Source organism: Phalacrocorax carbo, chromosome 1 (genome assembly GCF_963921805.1).
Source record: "Phalacrocorax carbo chromosome 1, bPhaCar2.1, whole genome shotgun sequence".
NCBI classification, from domain to species: domain Eukaryota; kingdom Metazoa; phylum Chordata; class Aves; order Suliformes; family Phalacrocoracidae; genus Phalacrocorax; species Phalacrocorax carbo.
In genome coordinates this window covers 131,205,952-131,211,951 of record NC_087513.1, presented here as the reverse complement: position 1 = coordinate 131,211,951, position 6,000 = coordinate 131,205,952, and the positions used below count along the sequence as shown (strand labels likewise).

Genomic DNA, 6,000 nt, shown 5'->3' with positions numbered 1-6,000 from the left:
AAAGTGAGTAAAGAATATTAAAAGCTGAGGCCTTGACTCACCTCGCCTTCAGCATGCTTTTGGCTCCAGGGACTGAGTTTTCTCCTCTTTTTATCACTTCCATACTGGCAGGAACAATGCAGTCCAATATCAGTGACTGATCATGCAGTGTGGGGGGAAATTGTTCATTTTCAATTGAATAGACATGTTAATCTTATCGGTATGTAAATGAAAGGTGCTCCTGATGCATTCTGCCTCTTGACACTTTCATTTCAACCTGTCTTTTGGGGCTGTTCGCCTCGAAGGAATGCATTAAGGGAAATCAGCCATGAGTGTGCAAGGATGAAGCAGGACAGTAAGCAATGTCAGTATTGCATATTGAAATGTAAAAATTACAAGGACGTCCTTTTAATTGAGCTGCAGAAGTAGAGCTCTTTTCTAATTTCCTGTACAAAGCCGTGCAGATATTTGTAATAAAATACAAAAATATTGCCAGTTAGCTTTTGTATTTTTTGATGTAGCAAATAAGAAATAAATGGTTGGCATTGTTAGTAATATTCAACTTGAAATCTGTTTTCTAACCAGAATAATTATCTTTATTTTAATTGAATAAACATGACCCAGGCAGAGAGTTTCAGAGCACGTAGAATAGTTTTCAATCAATGGTAGAAGAATATTATTACAAAACAGCTCCCCTTATCCCTTCACAGTAAGTAACACAAGAGAGGCCAAGGCAACACAGTGTATTAAATTTCTCTAACAATAACGTCTCATTTCTGAAAAAAGAATTGCATCAAACAGTCCTTATTTATGTACAGTCCATATAAAACAAGTGTCAGGGATGAATCATCACATGTAAAAGTTGCTGTGATCATACATGATTTTTGCTCAGCAACAGTATTTCAGTGTCCCCTTGTTATTTGGGCTGTTGAAGACAGTGATTCTTCAACCTGTATTCATGAGCGTGTTCCATCAAGTCTGGCTGGCCTCTTCATTTGAATAAAGGTTGCAGGTTTTCTGTCAGCTAGCTCACATCTTGTATTTTCATTGTATAAAGTAAAAGTGATGCATAAATGTCAGAACACCAGTGCATTTTAGATTATCAAGAAAAACAAACACTTTGGCTCTACAACAAATGCAGAATTTAGCTAAACTCATCAGGTAGACCAACCCTTTTAATATTTTATTTTCCTTTATTACACATGATACGCGATTCCTATTTTATAACCAGGAACACACAAAAGGAAATTCGACATTACGTTCCTGTACCACCTGATTATGAGAAAAAACTCCTTCCCTGTGAGGGTGCCAGAGCAGTGGCACAGGCTGCCCAGGGAGGCTGTGGAGTCTCCTTCTCTGGAGACATTCAAAACCTGCCTGGACGCGTTCCTGTGCCCCCTGCTCTAGGTGTGCCTGCTCAAGCAGGGGGGTTGGATGAGATGATCTCCAGAGGTCCCTTCCAACCCCTACCATGCTGTGATTTTGTGATTCCTCATTTATTCTGCATTTTGTCAAATGTTTTTAAAACTCTTTCGTCCATATTGATTTTTTTTTCAAAAGGAAAGAAACCAAGTGAATTGCAAATAATGATTTTTTTAAAAAAAAAGGTATTTATTTTACTTTTGCTCAAACTTCAAATTAAATTCTTCCCCGTTCTCAGGTCAAAATCATTCCTGAACATATACACATTCATTGCTAGTTTCTGTGTTCTGTTCTATTTAAGCAGTACTTTCCTATGTAAAACAAAAAGGACAAGAAAGTGTTGATATAAATGTACAAAGAAGATGCTTCCTATGGGATATTGCAGAGTTAGGAAGTTCATAGTCTTCATACAAATATATAAAATATATCAAATTATCTCCATTCACTGGAATCCATTCGGTTTCTCTTTTCAGACCTGTGCAACAAATACAAGACCAGAAATTAATCATTTACCAGTGCACTCAGAGTATTTTGAAAGCATGCAGCAAAGTACCTGTAAGCTGGGAGGGGGAGTACATCCCCCACACCTGCGATTTTGCTTTCACTAAGTGTACTTGTTTACACCCAAGCTCCGGGAATACAGAGTGGGTGTGAAACAAATCTTTTTGATCCACTAGCTTTTTCCGCCCACTCTCCAAATCTCTCTCTGATGAAACTTCACGACTCTTTTAAGAGCTCAGGCCTTTAAAGCCTTGAGCTTTGCCCTCAGCACAGGGTAGGTGCGACCCCTGCCCCATCCCGTTGCCCAGTTGCCCCGGCTGCCTGGCAGGGGGTGGGGGGCTCCTGAGCTGCCTCTGCCCTTGGGTGAGCGTGGTCCAGCCCTTCACAGACCCTGGGACTCATCCCCAGTAGAGCCCCAGCACTGCTTCAGCAGGCACAGGCGGCAAATCCTGCTGTATGGCACAGTAGCGTGGCCATGCTGCAAGTAATAGTATTTAATTTCACCGGTAAACACTAGTTACTAGTATATATATGCATGTATACATATATATATTATTATTTTACATTTTTTCTTCAGCTGCTTTAATTAACTTCTTCTCTTGCTTTCTCTGCTTTGCCCATTAGAGTCCTTACTGGTAGTGAGTCTCCTTTGTCTCTTGTCCAAACTGATCAGGATTTTAAGCTTCTCTCCTTTTGGAAGCGTATCTGTTCCTGTAACTATTTTTGTCACAACTCCACTCCTCCCCTACTTCTGCTTTAATTTCCAGGACTGACCAGCACTGAAGACAACATTCTACACATGGTAGCATAGCATTTTCTGTGCTGCTTGTATAAATCCCATTGGAGTTAATTTAGTTACTTATGTAAAGCGAGGTGTGCGTGTGGATGTTTAGCTGCTGTCTGGGGAATGATGAGCAATTTCCATTGACCTGTCTACGGTGACTCTTTCCTCCATAGTCGCAGCTAATTTGAAGCCCAGCGTAGGGTCTATTTCTGTTCTCCTTGAAGTTAAGAGATATCAGTGGTTGCTGTTTATATTGGTGGTTCCAGACAGCTCAATACTGAGAAAAGCAGGATTTGAAATTAGCTTTCAAAAGTTCAAGACACTAACTTTGTCAGCATATATATTTAATCACCCGAGATGCAAGTATTTGGGGTGGAGGAATATCTCTGGTTTTGGTAAATTTTATTGAACTCATGAACCTTTAACATATGTTTGGAAAACAGAGAAAAAGCCACAAGACAGAAAAAAATCACAATCTTCTATATTCCATGATGTGATACATAAAGTGAGATTTTGCTGTGCTCCTGAATGTGTGTAGGCTGTACATTTTTGAACAAATATCGGAGGGACATTCAAAATGCTGCAATTGCTTAGCTTTGAGAAGAAACACTTCCCTGGAGAAAAGAGGTGCTATTAAGAGAAACCCTGCCTGGCTTACACTAACTGCTTGAAAGTGTTGGTGATTTTTGAATAAAGAAGTCAAAAGTTAATTAACTTGACTTAAAAAAAAGTGAGGGGGTGGCATTGTCCACAGGAAAGAGGTCATAAAACCACACGAAGTGCTACTAACATGCCCTGTGGCCATTAGCAATCAAACAACGTAATCATCTCATAACCTGATTCAGTAAGGCAATATGGTGTTTTGTTTCAGCTGGAATTTCCGTCCAATCAGGTAATTTTAGGTACTTATCTTTCTGATCTCAAAAACAAAATCCAACTTTAAGGTTGCATTTGATGGCTCCCCAGGATACGCAGGCACGTGTAATCCTGTCCTATATAATTACTGCCTGCCTACACACTCTCTCCTTGTGTTTCAGTCGAGTATTCTCCTTTCTCTTTCAAACTGTTCTGTGCCTGTTCCTGAATATCACAAGGTGACTGTTCTCTAGTGGTGGGCGGATAAAACATTGCTAGCTATGATTAAACCCAAGCGCTCAAGCCCAGGATCAGAAGAGAGGGTGTGCAGAGCACAGCAGGCACATCCGAGCATAACATGCGCCTCAGTGACAAAAGTGGTTTCTGATCCTTCCGCTGAAAGAGGCCAACATCAGATTCTGCCTCCAAACACATCATGGGCAGGTTTGCGGCATGAAGGACAGCTGTAACTTAGCATTCTGTTTTTTAGGATTACATGGGATTTTTAAATACCTTTCTAGTGGATTCAGCGTCTTAGATGGCATCATGGTTTAACCCCATGAAGCAACCGAGCCCCACGCAGCCGCTCGCTCACTTCCCCTCCCCAGCGGGATGGGGGAGAGAATCAAAAGAGTAAAAGTGAGAAAACTCGTGGGTTGAGATAAGACCAGTTTAATAACTGAAATATATTAAAATAATAGTAGTAGTAAGAATATACAAAGCAAGTGATGTGTGATGCATGTTGCAATTGCTCACCACCCACTGACTGATGCCCAGCCCGTCCCCAAGCAGTGGCCCCCCAGTCAGCTTTTCCCTAGTTTAAATACTGAGCATGAGGGCATATGGGGTGGAATATCTCACTGGTAGGACTGGGTCAGCTGTCCTGGCTGTGCTCCCTCCCAGTTTCTTGTGCATCTCCAGCCTTCTCAGTCGGTACAGCATGAGAAGCTGAAAAGTCCTTTATTTAGTGTAAGCACTGCTCAGCAACAACTAAAACATCAGTGTGTTATTAATGTTATTCTCATCCTAAATCCAAAACACAGCACTGCACCAGCTACTAGGAAGAAAATTAACTCCATCCCAGTTGAAATCAGGACAGATGGTAAGGCTGTGTTTCCTGCAGGTGTCATCCTGGAGGAGACATCTGCCTCGCAGGGACCTCCATGCTCATCTTCCCCCACATTATTCTCCAAGTAGTTTATTTCTTTATTTCCTGAGCTCCTAATACCAGACATCCTGTGCTGTGCACACCAATCCCCCAGGGATCTTGGGGATAAGGCTACAAAGAAGATGGATCCAGACTTTCCTCAGCGGTGCCCATTGAGAGGACAGGAGGCAACAGACACAAATTGAAATTCAGGGAATTTCATGTAAGTGAGAACAAAACTTTTACTCTCAGGGCAGTCAAACGCCAGAACAGGTTGCCCAGAGAGGTTGTGCTATCCCCATCCTTGGAGATATTTAAAACCTGACTGGACATGGCCCTAAGCAGTGACCCTGTCCTGAGCATGAGTTTGGACTGGACAGTCTCCAGAGGTGCTGTCAACCTCAGCCAGTCTGTGAGTCTGGGAAGACCCTTTCTTCGTCTCAGGGAAAATTGTCCTCTACTCACGAGGGCCAGGGTGGATTAGTGGGCCAGGTGCAAGGTCCCTGCTTGCCCCTGCGGAAGTGTCAGTGAGCTTACAAATGGAAACAACAAGGTGTTTTATACTGTATTACTGTGTTGCTAATAATCCAAGTAATCTGGCTGCTGGGATTACTTTTAGCAACATGCTCCATTTCTTCAAATACTCCTTTGCCCTCCCTTAATTTCTCCTAGATCCCAGACTATTGAAACCCAGCTCCACTGAAATCAATATTAATATCACTTAATACCTTTATGACCTCATGGCTGAAGGTCCCAGTTGGCATCATATCCTATCCAGCCAAGCAAGCAGTTGTCTTCTTCCCCCTCCCGCAGCACAGGATTCTCACTAGATGGTGGACCCATCAAAAGGTTTGCTGTCTCCAGTTCTCCCAGCCACAACTGAGCCATAGCAATGCTACCCAAAGGAAACTCAGTCTTCTAGGAAGCCATGTACCTGCAAGACTAGTTAATTAACAGGAAGAGCAAAAAAAACCACTACAGCCCCCAAGAACCCTGCCACTTGCCATCCAAATGCAGGAGCAACCAAATTCTCATGATGATAAGCCTTGCCTCCATGCCCAGGTGCTGGGGAAAATCAAGCCCACTGTTCTCAAATTTTGTCTAAAGCATACTGCTTGCAAGCAGTGCTATTTTAACACCTGCTAATAGTATGATCTTTCTCTCAGGTGTACTCTCTGCTCTTTGGTTTCTTATAATTGCTACCTGAACTCCCTTTGAGTCAGCGGACCCTCTATTATCTCTCCATGATGCTCCAATCCACTCAGACCTCCCTCCAGCCAGCTCCAATTCTCTTTCTCACAGCTCCCAAAGG

General features: G+C 42.5%; 1 protein-coding gene across 1 annotated transcript in view; it reads right to left on the bottom strand.

Annotated features, from left to right (window-relative positions):
* Window positions 1-515: 515 nt before the first annotated feature.
* The window catches only part of SMPX (small muscle protein X-linked), a 45,184-nt gene continuing 39,699 nt past the window's right edge, over window positions 516-6,000 (bottom strand). Inside the window, exon 5 of the mRNA XM_064474300.1 lies at window positions 516-1,876. The gene's annotated coding sequence lies outside the window, so the exon portion shown is untranslated. The remainder of the gene's footprint in view (window positions 1,877-6,000) is intronic.